General features: G+C 43.3%; 1 pseudogene across 1 annotated transcript in view; it reads left to right on the top strand.

Moving 5' to 3' along the window:
* Positions 1-1,125: 1,125 nt before the first annotated feature.
* Positions 1,126-22,636, top strand: part of LOC123990614 — a 117,808-nt pseudogene continuing 96,297 nt past the window's right edge. Inside the window, exons 1-3 of the transcript XR_006830685.1 lie at positions 1,126-2,700; positions 7,935-8,138; positions 13,854-14,003. The product of XR_006830685.1 is annotated as an AT-rich interactive domain-containing protein 1B-like (transcript). The remainder of the gene's footprint in view (positions 2,701-7,934; positions 8,139-13,853; positions 14,004-22,636) is intronic.

Genomic DNA, 22,636 nt, shown 5'->3' with positions numbered 1-22,636 from the left:
ACTTTGGTTGCTTACCTTTATCCAATGAATAAAATGATGCACAAACTTGGATTGCAGATACAGTATAGCATTTTCTTTATTCTACTGTCATCGAAGACTATGCAATGGCTAACTGGAACGGGTCACACATTTGGGAATACAGTCACTTTCATACACTGCATATTGGGTCACTTGAAGCCATCCTACTAGTAAACAAATCAATTGTCATATTGTTATTTACTCAACCCTGAAATTGAAAGCATGTTGGTTTGACAATTGTCTGTATAACAAGGTGTGCTGATTGCAAGTGCGTCCCAAATTGCTCTCTATATAGTCCACTACTTTTGACCAGAGCTCTATGGGTAGTGCACTATGAAGGTAATAGGCTTGCAAATGCTGTGTTGGAGCAGTATTTTCCCTTCCCTGTAAAAAAAAACAGCTGTGGTGTCAGTGTGTTCCTGTGGAGCTGTACTGTGCTGCTTTCTGTGGGTTTTCAGTGACCCACTTTCCCTGCTTCACTTGACTGGGCTGCTGCTGCCATTTCTGTGGGAGGTCTCAGACGATTTCCCCCTTGAACAGGTCTCTCAAGTGAGTCGATCCCTCAACATCACACAGACTAACATATTCAGGAAGAGTAGCAGCTAATTGGGATCCTAATCAAATAAAAACATATTTGCTCATGTATATTCACTCTCATTTAGGCCCACGTAGAAACACGCAGACATTCTCAAATGGCCTGTTTATCTTTTTCTTTCAATTCTTGTTACTTTAATAATAATAGAATAGCATAGAAAAAGAATGAGTACATGTACAGTATACAGTCAACAATTTCCACATATATGATGGGCGAATGGGGTGAATTCATAGGTGAATGAATTCAATCAGACAAGTAGATTAGGCATATTAAAGAAAGCAGGGAAAACAATAGCACCATTCATCGCAAAAGTAGGCGCTCGAACACTATTTCCAATTTAGGCATACAAATGTTCCCTTTCAGTATGGTTTGCTATGAACATGCACATTTTTTTGTTGTTGTATGTGATAAAAAGTGATATGTACATATTAGAGCTCAGGTGCCACTACTCAGAATAATCTCGCCCCGCCCCGACCAGGAAATCGTCAGCCATTCAGCCCTCTAGATCGCTGAGGTATAAACTATCGATTCTCAAAGCTCGCTGTTGCCATGCTGGGCTAAATGGTCTTTGGAGAGAAAATGCATTTGCCTGTATAAGGGTTAAACATGGAAGTAAAAAAGTTTCATGCCCGTCTTTATCAAAACTTTCAACATAAACTCGCTCTAAAATAGATGGTATTTATGCTCATATTCGACCCTTTGCGCTCTTTTTAATTTCCCGCTAACGTTAGCTTGCTTGCATCTTTTCGTGTTCTGCGTTTCTTCTACATGTTTAGCTTGCTAGCTCGACTGGATTTTATGCCTGAGATGTGGACTTGATCATGGCCGCACAAGTGGCAACAGCCCCAACATCAACTGGTAAGAAAAGGTCGAGTTTAACTAGCAGCGTGAGTCAAGATTTTAAATCTGCAGTAGTTGGTGGAGCTGTACTTGGGGTAGGAAACGGGACTATCGTTCATGCTATTAATGTAGAACGCAATCACCATGAATTGAACCCAAACAGAGCTCGAGTTTTTCCTGTAAACAACAATTCGAGTCAACGTGAGAAGGAAAGTGGATATTATAGATCGGAGTCTTTTTCGACTTCAAATTGTAGCATGAGTTCGGGAAGCATGGAGACGGGAACGCTTGTCAGTCATAAAGTGAAAAATGTTGGTGTCGGAGATCCTCCTCCATCGCACCACCACACACCTCCACAGCAACAGCCATTCAGTCAATTCATTCAGCACCAACAACGCCAAATTCACAACAGCCAGCAGTCGATACATGGAGAAAGTGGAAACCGCCAACATGGAGGAAAAGAGAACGTTGTTTTAGGGAATCAAGTGGAGCTCCATCAGCAGCAACAAATGCTAAATAAAAGTGAGGAGGAGGACCAACCGGGCAAAACGGAGGACCGGATTAACAGCAGGTACGACCATGCCAGTTTGGGAACAACTAATAACATCAACCCGCCCCAAAGTGGGAACAGTTCAGTTTTGGATATAAATAATATTTATTATGGAAAGGGAAGAGGAGGGCCTTGCTTTGATCAACATGGCGGACAACAAAGCCCAGGGTCTGGGATAATACATTCGGTACAACAGAACAATATGGATCAACTTCAACAAAACTCCCACGAAGGATACCAAAACAACCCGTACAATCACTACCCGAACTACCGACCTGGCTACGGTAACAGTGGATATGGGATGATGAGTCCCTCTCGGCACGGGAACAACATGATGGGCCCAGTCAGCAACACTGCTGCTGCTAATCATAGCAGAGCTGCCATGGCTGCTGCCTCTTCTGGTAGTGCGAATATTGGAGGGTTTCACAGATTTCCAGGGCAAAGTCAGCAGCATCCGTCGGGGGCTACCCCGACTCTAAACCAGTTACTGACGTCCCCGAGCCCTATGATGCGGGGCTATGGCAGTGGCTATCAAGATTACACTAATCCTTCTGCTGAACAGCAACAATCAAGCATGGGGCTGACTAAAGACTTGAGCTCCCAATACGGTTCAACAACTCATAGTTGGGGAGGACAAGAAAGAAATCACCCTGCCATGAGCCCTGGAAACAACGGACAAGGAAGCGGCAGATCACAGGTAAATTATGCATTCATATGTCACTTTTTTTTCCTAATGTGCCGAACTATAACTGCGCTTTCCAGGCGGCTTGGCTAGTTAATTTAGCTATGGACAGACACGTTAGCTATGCTAATGTGTTAGCTAGCCAGCATCGCTAGGACAGCTTTTGTACACTGTACTGTTTTTAGATTAAATAAACATGCACGCGGATAATACCCCAATGGTAATTTTCTGAATTCCGTGTCCTTGTGGGCAGATAACTAACTTAGTTAACTATTCTGTTATGGTTGATTTGAAGTTTGCATTTCCATTTCTGTACAAGGTGACTTCTGGTTGGGGATCCCAGACCTTTCATTTAGCTTGCTTGCTTGCTAGTCTCTTAAGTCTAGTTAAGTTAGTCTGTTCTCCAACATTTCAAACTTTAACTACAGTACTGTACCATGTAAACGTATGCATACCCATGCTGATAAATTTACTACAACATTTTCAATATAACTTGTGGACTTTCTTGACTTGCCTAATTAAATAAAGGTTAAATAAAATAAAAACCGTTAGACTGGGGTGCGAAAACTATCGACCTTCCTTCTAGCTAGCACAGGATCTGTACAACTGCTGAGATATTGGAAGTATCCGTTTCATATCTTAAAACGCATATATACTTTTATTCAACAAATCAGAATTCTTACTAGCTAACACTAAAATTCGTTTGTTGATATCCAGCTAGCTAGATATCATACACTCCAATTGTTATCTGCTATTGCTAGCTAGCTATAGCATAGCCTGCTAATGTTAGCCTTGTCACACCAATTTGAAGGCCTCGCGTTGGCCAAGTAGCTAGATGTGCTCCTCAGCACGTATTATGATCATTATTTCAATTGATTTAAACAGGGAAATTCCATTGAGACCAAGGCTTCTTTTACAAGGAAGCTCAGCACACGAGCATACAAATTCACAACATGTACAAGCAATTGAAGAAAATGGACATATGAAAAACAAACCCATTACTCACTAATAAAAGTCATCAACCAGCCTTTTGAACTTCCCTAGTTGTGCCAAAACATCAAACTTTAGCGTTCTGGACATCAATCCACAAAAAAAACTACCCACAGATCTACCCAACTCGGTGGAAACTGAGAGTTAGGCATCCTTGTAATCAGGTCTGGTGACTTGTGTGCATGTCTGTCATTTAGCAATGAAGTAAGGTATGGCAGACATTTGCACAAGGGCTTTATAAACAAACAGATCTAGAATATTTGAGAGGGCCAGGCAACTTTCTGATACAGAATGCAGTGACGTGTACTGAACCTATCGTTCCTAGTAAAGTATAGTGGGCTATGATAAAATGCGTCCAGTGGTAGCTGCATTCATATAGACGATATCGCCATAGTCTAAAGCCAGAATGAATGTCAACTGGATGATTGGGTTTCTGCTATTTAACTAAATGCTGCATGCCCTGTTCCTACAAATAAGCCTGTTTTTAGATATTATGTATAAAACAGAACATCATATAACATTATTACACCACTGCATATCTAAAATACTACATGTATAATACCACCATACAACTATATTACAATGTACTTGTGTGTAGATTGCATGTGCAAGCGCTTGTTTGCGTATGCATACATCAGATACATTTGTAAGCTTTTTGGGAAATAACATGCACATACTTTTAGCTGCATTGAGTACCAATTTCTGTTCAAGGGCTTTCTACAAAGCAAAAGGGCAGATTGTAGTTGAGGGAGCGCCTTGTCAACAGAATACACAACTGTATCATATGCATACAATGGGAAGTTACAATTTCTTAGACAAACCAATATTGCTAGATGCCAAAGAACAGGCTGGTGCTAGTAGTGGTCCATGTTCCAGTGAAATGTGTTGCAATCAATTGTTTGACTGGGCGGTTAGTGGGCTGCTATGCATACTCTTCTGAAATGAGTTCATGAAACATCCACCGTGTAGTTCGACTGAAACTATTGTACAGAGGGCCTGGCAAGGGCTGGTGTCCATCTTGCACTTCCAAGAGCACTTTGGAAGCATGAACATTTGAGCTAAATTTGACCACGACTTCCCAATTGACCTAATCTTGCATCTGATTGGTTCTTACCACCTGCCTATCAAGGACTGTGGGGGGGGGGGGGGGACTCAGGATTGTGTTCTGTTTCCATTGTGTAGTGGTATCTCTGACACTCGTGGCGTGACCTTTTTTATCTAGTGACGTGATCCTGGTTTTTGACACTGAGGCCATTATGTGGTCTCACCTTCATTATGTGGTCTGCCTTCACACATGCAAATTAGCCATGTGCCCGATCCCACAATCAGCCAGCTAAATATCTCAGCTGGAAAACACACTCTCTGTCTTCAGGCCTGCACTGTGACAACCTACCAAGAAGTGCCTGGTTTGAAAGCATTGACATCTTTTGTCAATGTGAACATGTTGTGGACGGAACCCTCCATTAAACAGGCTTTCTGTCTGAAAATGTTTAACAGCCACTCTAGTCTCTACTGTAGTTTAATTTCCCCACGGCTAAGCCCCCCACAGTGTTTAAAGATGTGCAAACTGCTGCACTACACAAAATATGGACTTTTCAGATGGAAGTTATTCTTGTATTCACTAGCTAATTCCTGCTGTCTCCAGCATGCTCTGAGATCCTGTTACTGACAAGGCTATAATAAACATTTCTGCTTTGAAAGTCTATCATCTTCACTGAGGTATTGTAATTGAGTCTTAAATTAGTCTTTTTAAAAGAGGACATGTCCTTTTTTTCCGCAACTCTCTCATTCTGGCTTTGAGCACATGGACTTTGGTGCATCAGAAACACTATGAAGGGAGTGATGCTGGCTTTGGTCTCTGACATTCTTGCCGTCAAAGCTCTAGTTTTATTACATTTTGACAAGTGGATATGTTTACGTTGTAGATGCAGTGTGTGGATATAGCCAGATGATGTGGTAAATGCGGTGGTTTGCCTGTGATGTCCAGAGTCAAACCATTCAAGTTTGGACGTCAGTGAGTCTGGACGTCCACTTCATTGTGGGTTGGAGAGGGTTCGTCCTGTGCTCTTTGGTTACCTGCAGTGTAGGGTTACAGACAAACCTGAGATTGTGTTTTAGGAACTCATCCCAGGCATATTTCTGACAGACTTGTAAGAATTGTGCTGGCCTAAAGTAGAGGGCTTTCTCTTCATAGTTTCTCCTCCCTCTCCAGAGGCAGGTTTGATGTCTCCTCCCCACCCTCGTGGTGTGAATTGAACACATGGCACTCTGACTCAGTATTTAATCTGTCCTGAATGGCACTCTATTTCATATACAGTGCTCTACTTTTGACCAGGACCCATATGTTTCTGGTCAAAAGTAGTGCACTATAAAGGGAATAGGGTGCCATTTAGGATGCAATCCTTGTATTTTGCTGATTTGTAGGTAGGATTTCCCCATCTGAATGGCCTCATTCACATTGACAACAAGCCCTCGTTTGGTAGATTAGCCTACAGCAGACAGAAGAAGTGTTTAGCTGGGAGAAATGTAGTGATTTTTGCTCACTGGACTCCTAATACAAGGAAAATACAAAAACAAGCTTGACCTATTTGTGTTTAAAAATAAATCACATCCTTCTTTGCTCTGCAGCTTTTTTCTCCAGTCTTTCATTTGTGGGGTGAGACTTTCTCAAAATAATGACCTACAACACCATGTGTGGTGTTTACGAACAGATTGAAACCAGTTACAGGTCATAAAATGGAGTAAGAACAACACAAAATTGAATGTTTACTGCTGGTACCTGAAAAGCATTCTTGTGTAGACGAAGTGTTGTGTATGTATTTAGTTCAGAAAGTGTAGTGTTTAGGATTTAAGTAGCCTTTTCTCTATCTGATGATCTAGTCTGTCTTTTTTGTAGTGAGGTTTTATTTTAAGACTGTTAGTCATTTGAGTTTACCAAATGGATTCTGGCAAGTGTCAAATAAAAATAATGCTTTGTTTCTGTCTTTGAAAAAAGTTGATTAATTCAAATTAGGCGTACTGCCAGGTGTACAATACTTCTACAAAGGATTGTTGGTACAACATCCTCCAACTTGCTTTTATTGCTCATAATCCCATCTGAGCTACAGTGAAAACATGTGAATCGTTTTTATTCTGGATAACCTACCCTTAACTGTCATTTAGTGGGTCTGTGTTAAAATCGCAGGGTGCCCAGGCATGACTGCTGACACCCAGACTGTTCGTTTAAAGTGGCCCCTTGGGCTTTCTCGATTGCTCATATTTTCTTTAAGTGCTTCTTCAATTGGCCTGAATTTAGCAGTGACATGAGAAGATTAGTTTGAATTGCTCTCACTCTTTTTTGGCACAGCCTGCCGAGCCTCTGGAGAATAACCTGACTCCTAAAGCACTTGACGGCACATTATCCTGGATATCTTTGCTTACCCCTGGACCTGATTATGAACCCCAGGCTATTTAATAGGACTCCGATGGAGTGATGGAGAAATCTGATGTATTGAAACATTTAAAAACTACTTTTGTCATTTGCAAGCCATGGTGAATAGGCCTACTTCAATCCTGGCCAGCTGTCATATACTGGAAGTTGAGTAGTGATGGTTGGACCAGAATTGGACCATGTTGCAATCGTTTTCATACTAGTTTTGCTCTAGTCTAGGCTAGACTCTAGATATATATTTTTATACCTTTTTATTTAACTAGGCAAGTCAGTTAAGAGAAAAATCTTATTTACAATGATGGCCTAGGAACAGTGGGTTAATTGGCCTAGGAACAGTGGGTTAACTGGCCTAGGAACAGTGGGTTAACTGGCCTAGGAACAGTGGGTTAACTGGCCTAGGAACAGTGGGTTAACTGGCCTAGGAACAGTGGGTTTAACTGGCCTAGGAACAGTGGGTTAACTGGCCTAGGAAGGTGGGTTAACAGTGGGTTAACTGGCCTAGGTACAGTGGGTTAACTGGCCTAGGTACAGTGGGTTAACTGGCCTAGGTACAGTGGGTTAACTGGCCTAGGAACAGTGGGTTAACTGGCCTAGGAACAGTGGGTTAACTGCCTTGTTCAGGGGCAGAACGACAGACTTTTACCTTGTCAGCTCGTGGATTTGATCTTGCAACCTTTCGGTTACTAGTTCAATGCTCTAACCACTAGGCTACCTGCTGCGAATGTGAAGGAAGGGGCCTTTGACCTTGCAAGTTGTTGGTTGTATTATACAATGTCTAAAGCATAGTAAGCCCAATCTTATGCTAACTTCTCCCATCTCTCTCTGTTAGGTGCCACCAATAGACGCCATGGCGATGAAGCGCTCTCAGATGTACGGCATGGGCAACAACCCTTACTCCCAGCAACAGCAGGGCGGGGGCGGCTCCTACCCTGGCCAACCATACGGATCACCTTCTCCTCACCGCTACCCAATGGGAATGCCTGGGAGGGGTCAGATGGGCATGAGTGGAATGCAGTATCCTCAACAGCAGCAGGTATGTTCTCCATTTAGGCTAGTCAACCACTGCCTAAATGTCTGCCATTGCAATGTAGGCTACTTCTCTACAGACTAATGTCAGCATTCCTAATGGACCGGGGTGAAAGTAGTGCACTATATAGGGAATAGGTTGTCACACAACCCCTGTGTGGGTGGCAGGGCTCTGACTGAGTGTGGGGATCTGTTGACATGCAGCATGGCTGGCAGAGCAGTGTGGGCCAGGCTGGGCTGAGTCAGTCTATTCTGGTTAGAGTCAGACTGCACTGCTGCTATATTTAGCCCCCGGACAGAATGTTGGACTTGGCTCTTAACGCTCCTCCAGAGACGGCCTGGCAGTGGCCCTCACATGGGACCAGGCTGCTGACGTAGCATGATGTATGATGGTCCTAAATAAGGACTAAAGTCTGCCTCACCAGTAGTATTTGTGTACTGTTCTCGCTCTCTCTTAATTATTTATATAACACACACACACACACACACACACACACACACACACACACACACACACACACACACACACACACACACACACACACACACACACACACACACACACACACACACACACACACACACACTGTTTTGCTGATTGAAGTAAATTCCCTGGGCTTTGCTGCTGTTCTGTTTCACAGTTGGCCCTCTTTCATTCCAGCCATTATCCTTCCAGTGACAGGTGCTAAAAAAAAGTATGGAAACCCTTGTTTATATGAATAGACAACAGCTTTCTATGCCTCCACTTTGGCATGGGCCATGCACGACACACAGACACAAGGAATGGCTCTACAGTTGTAATCTTGTCATATACCAATGTCATATTGATACTGCCTTTGTGGCACTGGATACGTATCTGCTAAATCACCTAAATGTAAATATTCACAACACCAGCTTTGAAAATAGCAGAAATTGCGTTGCCCAAAGAAAACGTCATCTCGACGATGGCAGAAAACCACTATCACATCGTTGCATCATTACATCATTAGAAATCAGCAGCATTTTCCAGTTTGACCCTAGGGCTCCGTGTTAGTGTCAGCTCTGCTTGCTTCTCCGTCTCGAAGAGAGACGGAGCATATAATGACTTTTATCAGCACTGGGCCCCAGATGGCCCCTTCTCCATTACCTCATGGATCCCACCTGAAATTGGATGCTTCAACTATTCAGATACCACCGGGGCCCCGCTTTGCTATTTTATATTGATTGTGTTCCCGAGGGTGGGGGGGGTGGCCGGCCAGCACGGAGAGAAGAGATGCAGCAGAGAAGACATGCCCGTATTCGAGATGTCATTCAGAGATCAACCTTAATATTTCATGATGATTAGGAATGGATTTTCCTCAGTCTACTATACAGGCTGGCTTCCCTTCTTGCTATGTCTTCCCTTGTATCCTGCTGTCTTTGGTCTAGTGTCAACTGTCCTAAATGGCACCCTATTCCCTCTATGGTGCACTACTATTAATCAGGGCTCTGTAATATTCCCCTAGTGTCATCAGTCCCTGATTCAAAACTGTATTATCTTATGCTCTTATGCTTCACGGAGTCGTGGCTGAACGACGACACCATCAACATACAGCTGGCTGGTTATACACTGTACTGGCAGGATAGAACAGCTGCGTCTGGTAAGACAAGGGGTGGCGGGCTATGCATTTTTGTAAATAACAGCTGGTGCACGATATCTAAGGAATTCTCGAGCTATTGCTTGCCTGAGGTAGGGTATCTCATGATAAGCTGTAGACCACGCTATCTACCTAGAGAGTTTTCATCTGTATTTTTTGTAGCTGATTAGAGGCCGGCAATAAGACCACATTGAATGAGCTGTATTCTGCCATAAGCAAACCAAAAAAAACACTCAACCAGAGGCGGCCCTCCTAGTAGCCGGGGATTTTAATGCAGGGAAACTTAAATCCGTTTCACCAAATTGCTATCAGCATGCTAAATGTGCGAGAGGGGGGCTCTGGACCACCTTTACTCCACACACGGATGCATACAAAGCTCTCCCTCCATTTGGCAAGTCTGACCATAATTCTATCCTCCTGCTTACATGCAAAAATGAAAGCAGGAAGCACCAGTGACTAGATCAATAAAAAAAGTGGTCAGATGAAGCAGATGCTAAGCTACAGGACTGTTTTGCTAGCACAGACTGGAACATGTTCTGGGATTCTTCCGATGGCATTGAGAACACCACATCAGTCATTAGCTTCATCAATAAGTGCATCGACGATGTCGTCCCCACAGTGACCGTACATACATACTAGAGGTCGACCGATTAATTAGGGCCGATTTCAAGTTTTCATAACAACCAGAAATTGTTATTTTTGGCGCCAATTTGCCAATTTTTATTATTATTTATGTAACTAGGCAAGTCAGTTAAGAACACATTCTTATTTTCAATGACGGCCTAGGAACGGTGGGTTAACTACCTTGTTCAGGGGCAGAACGACAGATTTTCACCTTGTCAGCTCGGGGGATCCAATCTTGCAACCTTACAGTTAACTAGTCCCACGCAATAACGACTTGCCTCTCTCTCGTTGCACTCCACAAGGAGACTGACTGCCTGTTACGCGAATGCAGTAAGCCAAGGTAAGTTGCTAGCTAGCATTAAACTTATCTTATAAAAAACAATCAATCATAATCACTAGTTAACTACACATGGTTGATGATATTACTAGATTTTATCTAGCGTGTCCTGCGTTGCATATAATCTGACTGAGCGTACAAGTGTCTAAGTATCTGACTGAGCGGTGGTAGGCAGAAGCAGGCGCGTAAACATTCATTCAAACAGCACTTTTGTGCGTTTTTCCAGCAGCTCTTCGTTGTCCGTCAAGCATTGCGCTGTTTATGACTTCAAGCCTATCAACTCCAGAGATGAGGCTCGTGTAACCGAAGTGAAATGGCTAGCTAGTTAGCGTGCGCTAATTGTCGTTGTGTTGCTGGTTCGAGCCCAGGGAGGAGCGAGGAGAGGGACGGAAGCTATACTGTTACACTGGCAATACTAAAGTGCCTATAATAACATCCAAAAGTCAAAGGTTAATGAAATACAAATGGTATAGAGGGAAATAGTCCTATAATTCCTATAATAACTACAGCCTAAAACTTCTTATCTGGGAATATTGAAGACTCGTGTTAAAAGGAACCACCAGCTTTCATATGTTCTCATGTTCTGAGCAAGGAACTTAACCTGTTGCGACGAGCCATCCGGGATCGTGAATACAGCCTCAAGCTCATTACCATAACGCAACGTTAACTATTTATGAAAATCGCAAATGAAATGAAATCAATATGCTAGCTCTCAAGCTTAGATTTTTGTTAACAACACTGTCATCTCAGATTTTCAAAAAAATATGCTTCTCAACCATTGCAAAACAAGCATTTGTGTAACACTATTGATAGCCTAGCATAGTATTATGCCTGACATGCCTGACATTCAGCAAGCAACATTTTCACAAAAACCAGAAAAACATTCAAATAAAAATAATTTACCTTTGAAGAACTTTAGATGTTTTCAATGAGGAGACTCTCGGTTAGATTGCAAATGTTCAGTTTTTACAAAAATATTATTTGTGTTGACAAATCGCTCCGTTTTCTCCATCACATTTGGGTAAGAAAAAAAAAGAGAAAATTAAGTCATTAAAACGTGAACTTTTTCCAAATTAACTCCATAATATCGACAGAAACATGGCAAACCGATGTTTAGAATCAATCCTCAAGGTGTTTTTCACATATCTATCGACGATAAATCCATCGTGGCAGTTGACTTTCTCTTCTGAAGAAATGGAACACACATGGACCTAGAGATTACGCAATAATTTTGACACAGGACACCGGGCGGACCCCTGGTAAATGTAGTCTCTTATGGTCAATCTTCCAATGATATGCCTACAAATACGTCACAATGCTGCAGACATCTTGGACGAACGGCAGAGAGCATAAGCTCGTTCACGGCACATTCACAGCCATATAAGGAGTAGATAGAAAAACAGAGCTTCAAAAATTCTGCTCATTTCCTGTTTGAGTTTCCTCTTGGTTTCGCCTGTAGCATGAGTTCCGTGGCACTCACAGATAATATCTTTGCCGTTTTGAAAACGTCAGTGTTTTCTTTCCAAAGCTGCCAATTATATGCATAGTCGAGCATCTTTTCGTGACAAAATATTGCGCTTAAAACGGGCACGTTTTTTTATCCAATAATGACATAGCGCCCCCATAGGTTGAAGAGGTTAAACGTTAGTTTTTTTACAAGACACATATTGCACTTTTACTTTCTTCTCCAATTGAACATATTTCATTATTTTACTTGAGGCTAAATTGATTTTATTGACATATTATATTAAGTTAAGTGTTCATTCAGTATTGCTGTAATTGTCATTATTACAAATACATGAAAACATTTGGTCGATTAATTGGTATCGGCTCTTTTTTGGCCCTCCAATAATCGGCATCGACTTTGAAAAATCCTAATCGGTCGACCTCCAATCCAAAGCCTTTCCATTTGTGGGGTAGTGAAGGAGAGCACACTCTCACCACCGCTGCTGCTGGTGCGTCCTTCAGATGCTCTTGGCCTGGCCTGGAAATGGGCTCAGAGGAGAGGGGCTGGGAGGCAAGAAGAGAGAGGAGAGGCAGGGAGCTAGGGGAGGTTTAGTTAGACTCCCAGACATCAGTGTCTCAGTTCCAGAGTCATGAGCTCATGTGTGGAAAAACAGCCTTGACGCCCCCCAGGCTTAAGGAGCTGACGGCTTGTTTGGGTGATGAGCATTGCACACAGCTATTGGATTGTAAAACTGCTCAGCGCTGCACTCCCATATAGCCCTTTGTCCCAAATGGCACCCTATTCCCCATGTAGTGCCCTACTTTAGGTATAGGCTACCATTTTGAGCTGCAGACAGAAATAAGCCAGCCATTTTCATAGATTGCTCTTTGGTTTCATAGATATCTGATGTTTCATAGATTGACCAGGCTAGTGTTCTTGTGCTTGGCTATTGAATCATTGAGGGGGAGGACCCTTCGCCAACAGGGGAATTCTGAACTCTGCCTCTTTTGCAGAAACCTTATGATTGATCGTGTTTACAGATTTCTCGATGGTGTACTCTAGAATAGATATCAGTCTGTTCTATACACTGCTGGTTTTGTGTATTTTGTTCTAGACTTAGAACCACGGCTAGTAAGTGACTCCAGGTGAGGCAGAGAGAGGGATGAGCCAATAACAGCTGTTCCCCAAAACGCCTTACGTAAGACTGTTACAAACAGCTTGAGATGAATGGAGGAGGAGGAGAGCAGCTGGGGCTGTGTCCCAAATGGCACCATATGGGCTCTGGTCAAAAATGGTGCACTATATAGGGAATAGGGTACCCTTTGGGCCACGGCGGTTGTGTGTATTATTGATGTCAACACAATGTTAATGTATTGAGGCTGGAGAGGTGAGAAACCCTCCAGGGTCCTGTTCATCACTGCCGTTAGTCAACCTCAGTACAGAGCATGGTAAACAGCCTAGCAGGCAGTGTGACTGAGTGGAAATGACTTAGGCTATACAGCACCACATTGATTGGGAGTTTAATCAAATTCACTTCTGTATATGAATTGGGATCTTTTAATGGTATGCTGATGATGTCTTGGTGAACTAAAGGCCATTGGTCTATCCTTTACGTCTTGCAGAGGTGTGGGCATTGACAGTGAGCTTTTAGAGAGTATTGATCCTATCATATCTGATGTCTCCTTTATTGTCTCTCAGCAGATGGCAGCTCAGTATAGGCAGCAGCAGGGGGGCATGAGTGGGTACTGCCAGCCACAAGGCCAGCCCCCGTACTCCAGCCCTCCCCAGCAGCAGCCTGCAGCCCCCACGCAGCCCCCCTACATGCAGGCACGTCCACTGCCACCGCAGGTAAGACTACAACCCCTACAATGCCATGCGTGTATTGATGCTGACTAGCCAATTGACAGGACTTCAGTTAGACTTCTGACCTTTCTGAACCACGCACTCATCGGCTAGTTCATGTCCATGAGTGTAATCAAAGCAGTGTTTACCCCATAAGCACACACACACACACGCACACGTTGATTTCATTGTGGAAAGACCGGTTTACTGGGATTATAGCCAGAACAGAGGCCACCCAGGTCAATCTTCATTTTAAAAACTTAATGAGCAATACATTAAAAACCAATTCTGCGCTGTAGTGTTCCCCAGAGATTAGAGTGGGCCGTTATCTGTTCCATCTGCACTCCCCGTCCCCTCTCTCTCTCAGCCTTTGTCCCAAATGGCACCCAATTCCCACTACCTTTGACAAGGACAGTCTTTCTGGCTGTTTGAGTCAGCCGTTTTGGCTGCTCCTATTTGTAGGCGTGAGGCAGCGAGTCAGCTGCAGTAATTTCTTTATTCAGCTAGCAGAGTTACCTGCAGGGGGGTCCTTGGATGAAGGGAAAACCCTGACCCTCTGTGTAATACCTGCGGTTCCTCTGGTGAAAGGAGTGGTTCTGAGAGAGAAGGAATACACAACACAAGAAGAGAGAGGTTAACAGTGGTGTTGCCTGGCTGGAACAATGACAAATTGGCTGAGTAAAATTCAGTTTCCAGTTGGGGTGGGAATTACCAGGTACACCAAGTTAATGATAGTTTCACAATACTTAGGTGCCGATACGATATGCATTGCGATTCTATATGTTTTGAGATTCGATACTGATTTTTATTGCATTTCGATGTTTCAAACATATTGCCCACCATATGTCTGCTGCAGAGGGACGAGAGCCATGGGACATGATCAGTCATGGAAATAGTGCTGAAAACTACGTTTCTGTTTATCCCCACACACTAACTGTATTTAAAAAAATATCTTAGATGACAAGACTGATAGGGGGAAAAAAAATGTTCAAATTCTGCCCCTGCCACGTGTCTACTCCCACTGACAGGGAGGATAGGGGAAATAAAGGGGTGAATTAGACTGATACCCTTGTGCTTGCTACAGCTCCTGCTAGCACCAAAGACCCAAGATGGCCACCACTGTGCTTGTTAGACCAGTGTTTCCTGTGAAACTGGGTGCTGTAATGATGAAACACAGCTGCCAACAACACAGAGCGTGAACTCTGTCGGGGGCCACTGAACAAGACAAGGCGTCGCTTCTATGTTCGCCCCCTTTAGGGATGCAAACAGTGTTCCACCTGACCCAAACCACAATCAGAGAGACTGAGAGCGTGGCAGTCTACTGATCTCTGTGTTGACCCTGCTACTCCGTGTCTCTCCTCTGTCCCAGCGGCCTTCGTAAGCTTTGTGTGTGTCGTCTTGGCGAGACAATGAGCCAGCGTACACCAGGGGAAACGTGTGTGTGTGTGTCGTCTTGGCGAGACAATGAGCCAGCGTACACCAGGGGAAACGTGTGTGTGTCGTCTTGGTGAGACAATGAGCCAGCGTACACCAGGGGAAACGTGTGTGTGTCGTCTTGACGAGACAATGAGCCAGCGGACACCAGGGGAAACGTGTGTGTGTCGTCTTAACGAGACAATGAGCCAGCGTACACCAGGGGAAACGTGTGTGTGTCATCTTGGTGAGACAATGAGCCAGCATACACCAGGGGAAACGTGTGTGTGTGTGTGTGTCGTCTTGGTGAGACAATGAGCCAGCGTACACCAGGGGAAACGTGTGTGTCGTCTTGACGAGACAATGAGCCAGCGTACACCAGGAGAAACGTGTGTGTGTGTCGTCTTGGTGAGACAATGAGCCAGCGTACACCAGGGGAAACGTGTGTGTGTCGTCTTGGTGAGACAATGAGCCAGCGTACACCAGGAGAAACGTGTGTGTGTGTCGTCTTGGTGAGACAATGAGCCAGCGTACACCAGGGGAAATGTGTGTGCGTTTGATACAGTGAATGAAGCCTGGAGAAAGGAAAAACGATATCGAAGCTCCCCTCCTGGACATGGGTTTTCATTTATTCTCTGCGTCCCAAATGACAACCTATGCCCTGTACAGAGCAGGGTCTAGTCAGAAGTAGTGCACTATGTAGGTCAGGGATTTTTTTCCTTTAGTGGATGGTCGGGGGCCGGAACATAATTACAAATAATTTGTAGACTGCAGATGGACCTCAAGAAGTTCAAACCGATATATTATTTGACTAAAACATAATAATTTCAAACCTTGCTTACATTTGAGTACGATCACATCAGGGCTTCCGTTAGGATCATCTGGCGCCGGACAACGTGATCCACCAGACCCCACCAGGCATTGGGTGCATAACCCATTAGGGCATCTACCCACAATGCTCAGAATGACAGACATCACATGTGGATTATGGTAATTAACAGAACATACAACTCCTGTAATGAAGCAGCCAATAAAATGTACATTTTCAAACATTTGCCAAAATGAAATTGGCAGGAAAATACAATCTAAAAAGCCCACCTGATAGCGTTTCCATAGATACACAATCTGTTAGAATCTAAATATGCAATGACTAGGATGGGTTGTTACTATGACTAGGATGGGTTGTTACTATGACTAGGATGGGTTGTTACTATGACTAGGATGGGTTGTTACTATGACTAGGATGGGTTGTTACTATGACTAGGATGGGTTGTTACTATGACTAGGATGGGTTGTTACTATGACTAGGATGGGTTGTTACTATGACTAGGATGGGTTGTTACTATGACTAGGATGGGTTGTTACTATGACTAGGATGGGTTGTTACTATGACTAGGATGGGTTGTTACTATGACTAGGATGGGTTGTTACTATGACTAGGATGGGTTGTTACTATGACTAGGATGGGTTGTTACTATGACTAGGATGGGTTGTTACTAGGATGGGTTGTTACTATGACTAGGACGGGTTGTTACTAGGACGGGTTGTTACTAGGACGGGGACAGGTTGTTACTAGGACGGGGACGGGTTGTACTAGGACGGGGACGGGTTGTTACTAGGACCGGGACGGGTTTTTAGGACTGGGACGGGTTGTACTAGGACTGGGACGGGTTGTTCTAGGACTGGGATGGGTTGTTCTAGGACTGTCTAGGACTGGGACGGGTTGTTCTAGGACTGGGACGGGTTGTTCTAGGACTGGGACGGGTTGTTCTAGGACTGGGACGGGTTGTTCTAGGACTGGGACGGGTTGTTCTAGGACTGGGACGGGTTGTTCTAGGACTGGGACGGGTTGTTCTAGGACTGGGACGGGTTGTTCTAGGACGGGTTGTTCTAGGACGGGTTGTTCTGGGACGGGTTGTTCTAGGACGGGTTGTTCTAGGACGGGTTGTTCTAGGACGGGTTGTTCTGGGACGGGTTGTTCTGGGACGGGTTGTTCTGGGACGGGTTGTTACTATGACTAGGATGGGTTGTTACTATGACTAGGATGGGTTGTCACTATGACTAGGATGGGTTGTTACTATGACTGGGATGGGTCGTTACTATGACTAGGATGGGTCGTTACTATGACTGGGACGGGTCGTTACTATGACTGGGACGGGTCGTTACTATGACTGGGACGGGTCGTTACTATGACTAGGATGGGTCGTTACTATGACTAGGATGGGTCGTTACTATGACTAGGATGGGTCGTTACTATGACTAGGATGGGTCGTTACTATGACTAGGATGGGTCGTTACTATGACTAGGACGGGTTGTTACTATGGCTAGGACGTGTTGTTACTATGACTAGGACGGGTTGTTACTATGACGGGTTGTTATTAGGACTATGACGGGTTGTTACTAGGACTATGAAGGGTTGTTACTATGAAGGGTTGTTACTATGACTAGGACATTTACACCAGAGATCTGTAATAAAATAAGGAGATGCTCATGTCTCTGCCTTAACAATGGCAGTTGTTGTCTCAAAGATGGGAAAGCAGGCTTCAAGCTTAAGTTACAAATAAGCGCATAGAAATGCACTGGGCTTATTTTGGACACATTTTGTTCGCCACTTTCTCCCAAGCCCCTCCCCCTACAACTCACAACAACAAAGATGAGAGATCACTTCTTCCTCTGCCAAGTGGTTTCAAGAGATTATTTTACTGTAATAGAGAAGTTAACCTTTCCAACCATACCCTGTTTCTACTCCTCAAATTTTGAGGAGAGCAGACACTACTAAAATGGATGTACCAATGTACATTCATTCTTGAAAATGCTCAGTTCATTGTGTGCGCATTATGGTACCACGTATTGCTAGCAGCATTTTAGTCAGATCAAGATTGTTATACTAGCTGTTTAGTCTGTTTTTTTTAAAACTTTGCAATAAGCATATAGCTATTATCAAAGGAATTGGCAACTCATTCTGAGAAATAAGTCAGGCCACTTGATTTCAACATGTGAACAAAGTGGACAGGCTAACATGCAGTTCAAACCGAGACGGACAGAAGGGTGTGTTCATAACAATTCACCTGTTCTCCTTGTTAGCTGAATTCAGATCAGAAATTATACCTAGATCCAAGTTGGCTACACCTGAAATATAAATATTAGCTGGGTACTAACTAGCACGTGGGCTTGTGCTTGAGAGATTGAGACCGGTGTTAATTTTCTAGAATACCTGCTACATTATTAGTGAATGTGCATTCTGCATGGTTCTGGTTACATTTGTAACAAAAAAGTGCATTTTTAAAGACAACTGAAAGCCTGATCAGTTTTTATTGGCCCAAAAATTATTCAGCCTCTGTATGATTACACTAACTCTGAATTCATTAAATTATTGCTGACTGTTTTAAATGCAGTGGATTTGACCTTTTAATTGTTTAACAATGCTTATTTAGAGACAACATAAAATGTTGTGTATGTTGTGTGATGTGTATATATTTAGAATTGCCCATAAGTCTGGAAAAATGTAAATGTGCGTTTTAGGCCCTATCGCTCAGCCCTAATAGTGGGGGTCCAATAGGGAAGTAAATGGAAATTGTCTGTCTATACAGAAAGAGAGGAATCCAGGATAATTTAGCTTCTTTAAAAAAAAGAGCTGTGGATTGTTTCAAATTGCACGCTCATAGGCCTTATGCCTATTTGGAAAGCCCGCCATTTGGGCAGCGCGCGTGGCAATAGGCCTAGCTGATTGAGTTGTGGCTGTCAGTAAAACACATCTAAAATGTGTGTAGATAATGTGTCTTGAGAAGAAAGGGATGGGTGTGGTAAAGATAGAAGCGAGTCCAAGCTGTCTCTTGCCCATTCATTGTGTGAATTGTTTGCAATTTTGATTAATTACTCATTACATATGTCATCAGTAGCAAATGTAATCCCCGTCATTTGGACCCATGAATTTATGATAATCTTCCCAACAATCTCCCCCTCTAACCACCAATCCTCTGGGTGAAAGAGCAATGAAAGTTACAGGCCTACTGCTGCATTGGCCTATAGGCTATGAGTTCCATTCTCTCATTTCTTTAGCTGCCAATGGATCATGGTGTATCAATGCATATGGCAGAGGCTTGTGATGTTGATTTTTAACTTGACCAATTTAATTAAGAATTTTTTTGAAAATGCACATAGGAAAATCATAACTACGCCTTCCCAACTTGAAAGTCACGTGCTGCCTTTAAAGTCTTTAAAATAATTACCTCCACGTTTCCATGGTGAGATTTTGTCTACAGGCTACTTTGAAGCAAGGTAACACATGTCTCCATAATATAAGATAAAATATTCAGGTTTTAAACAATTTAGTTTGTTTTCAAAATGCACACTACCTCCAGCTCACATTGTAAACTGGAGAGTGAGGCACTTGAATGGGAGAGTCAGCTTCAATTACCAGTTGAAGGTTAAAAATAGTAGCTCTTTTTAATCGCGCACCAATAATGTTTTTAACACGCGATTGCATTTAGAATTGTTGCGCAATGAATGGGCTTCTAAAAGCAGGTTTTACTGAAGCAGCAACCAGGTGAGAAGCTGCAGGAGAAATCACGCTCAAAATAGGCTCTGTACGCGTGTGATAAATCAGATACATGAGGACTAACAAGAATAAACACAGGCCAATTTAATTCCACTAAATGATGAAATCAACCCATAGACTGATAAGCATGACGGTCAAATGTATTTCCGTCAATGAATAAAAAGCATTATTTTGCAAAATGATTTTTTTGTTTAAAAAAAATTGGATTTCGACAGAAATATAGCTGAGACGCAAAGAAAGTTCAAGGAGAGGGGCTACAAGAATGATCAGATTAATATTGCCATTGAGAAAATTCAAAACAAAACGAGACATGACCTTTTTCAAGGTCAGTCTTGCAAAAAGACGCATTCTTGCGTTTTAACTACCCGCTATTCAAAGTGCTCTGAACAAATTAAGGGAATTGCTCACAAACATTGGCACATCCTAAAATCCGATGATAGTCTCGGTAATGTGTTTTCGGACCTTCCCTTGGTCGTATTCTCGCGGGGCAGAAATCTCAGAGACCAATTTGTACACTCTGATTTACCACCCCAACAACGTCTATTTGCGCCCCTACTGGATTGAAATTACAAATGTAATTGCTGTGCTCAATGCAATGGCACTTATAAATGTAGATCCTTCAAACACCCACAAACAGGGAAATCTATCCCAATCAAAGGTGTTATTACGTGCTCCACTAAGGCAGTTATTTATCTTATTTCATTTTAATTTGATTTAATCAGGCAAGTCAGTTAAGAACACATTCTTATTTTCAATGACGGCCTGGGAACAGTGGGTTAACTGCCTGTTCAGGGGCAGAACGACAGATTCGTACCTTGTCAGCGCGGGGGTTTGAACTCGCAACCTTCTGATTACTAGTCCAACGCTTTAACCACTAGGCTACCCTGCCGCTTGTCCTTGTGGTAAAAATTATGTAGGTAAAACAAAGCACGAATTAAAAGTACGTATCTCAGAGCATCGTAGCACCATTAGGTGTAAGAACTTTACTTATCCAGTTGCGGCCCACTTCTTGGAGGCAGGCCACTCGATTTCGTCTCTGCGTTATATTGGCATCGAACATGTCACCCTCCCTAGGAGAGGGGGTGACCCTGATCATTTATTGTTAAAACGAGAGGCTGCCTGGATATTTAACTTAAAGACCCTTGTTCACTTCGGTCTCAACGTAGACTTTGATCTGAAGCCATTCTTGTGATTATTGTGACTTTGCCATTGTAATTGTTTGTAAGCTTGTGTAGTCAAATTAATCTATGATCGTATGCTCTCCATTTGTTTGTATGCTGTTCTTTTTATGACATTTTAATATTTGATCATTAACCAATGATATTACCGTAGGCCACTCTTGGCCATGATTAGACACCTGCGTCTTTTGACACTACATAAACGAGTCATCCCGCAGTGTTTGTGATTGTACCCTGATGAAGACAGCTTGGCTGTCGAAACGTTGATAATAACATTTTTGCGTCTGAGCTCCTAGAGTGTGCGGCTCTTTTTATTTTCATGTTTTCTACTCCGCTAGCCAGCACCTCTAGCCAGCACCTCTAGCCAGCACCTCTAGCCAGCACATCTAGCCACCACCTCTCCTAAATAGGTGTGCCTTTCTTTTTTTAAAAGATTTTTTTGCCGGTAACAGTTTTCAGCTTTTCATTATTTTTTCAGCCAAAAGCCATAAATTGCCAGCTAACGGTAATCCTGGATCACATATACAGTATCTCTCTTTGCCTGGTAAGACTTTCAGGGCTCTACGATTGGCCTTTTTGTTTTTACAAGGAGCACGTGTGCGCCTAACTTGAAACGCTTTAGGAGCACCGGGTTGCAGTACAGTGAAGTAATCATTGATTGCAACAATTACCGTCTGGGTGATTTGTTTTCTAGGCATACTGGTGCTCCTAAAAAAATGTCCGGTCGCACAGCGGGTAAAATGAGTGCACTGTGAAGAATTCCAAAATTAAGATCACTTTGCGCCGATTTGCTGGTGTTTTTACAGTCTTATGCGCCCCCCCCCCCCCACACACACACACTAGTTTTGGGCTCCGAAAACTAACTAAAGTCACCAGTGGGCCACCAGTTGGGGATTCCTAACATAGGGAATAGGGTGTCATTTGGAATGCATACTGTGGCTGACTGCAGCCCGGCAGCTTGGCTGTCAAGCCTGGTCTCCGTGAAGAACGCTCTCCTGAAGGGAGCAGCCAGGGTCCAAGCCCTCTGCATTTTACTGACGCTGTGAATGCAGCTCTCGGCTTAGATTGGAGGTCACGTTACGCTTGGCAGGAAGGATGAATTTGGCCTTAAAATCGGCTTTAAAGTAAAGAGTAGCTTTTCTCTCTCCGGATCCGTTTGACTGGATAAAGGCCTGTAGTTAACAAGAATTGATGAACCTGGTCGGGCAGCCCTACCACTCTCATAGTCTGCGTCTCTATGGTAACAGCACACCCTTGCAGATCCCTGCACCTTGATGAGTGTTTTCTTCTGAAATGATTCACTAGAATTCATTGGTGATTAAGTGTCAGCACCTATAAAAAAAACTGAATAGCACTGAGACACTGGTTAGATGCAAATCTCTTTTAAAATAAGGAATGCAGCTTTTTGAGGGCACACAACAATCAAGATAGGTGAAATAGACGTGATTACACAATGAACCGGTTGCTTGCTGGCGACGGATGTATTCTT

This window comes from Oncorhynchus gorbuscha, linkage group LG12, assembly GCF_021184085.1.
Source record: "Oncorhynchus gorbuscha isolate QuinsamMale2020 ecotype Even-year linkage group LG12, OgorEven_v1.0, whole genome shotgun sequence".
In the NCBI taxonomy this organism is placed as follows: domain Eukaryota; kingdom Metazoa; phylum Chordata; class Actinopteri; order Salmoniformes; family Salmonidae; genus Oncorhynchus; species Oncorhynchus gorbuscha.
The sequence above is the reverse complement of the archived record's forward strand: the minus strand, read 5'-3'. Positions and strand labels throughout refer to the sequence as shown.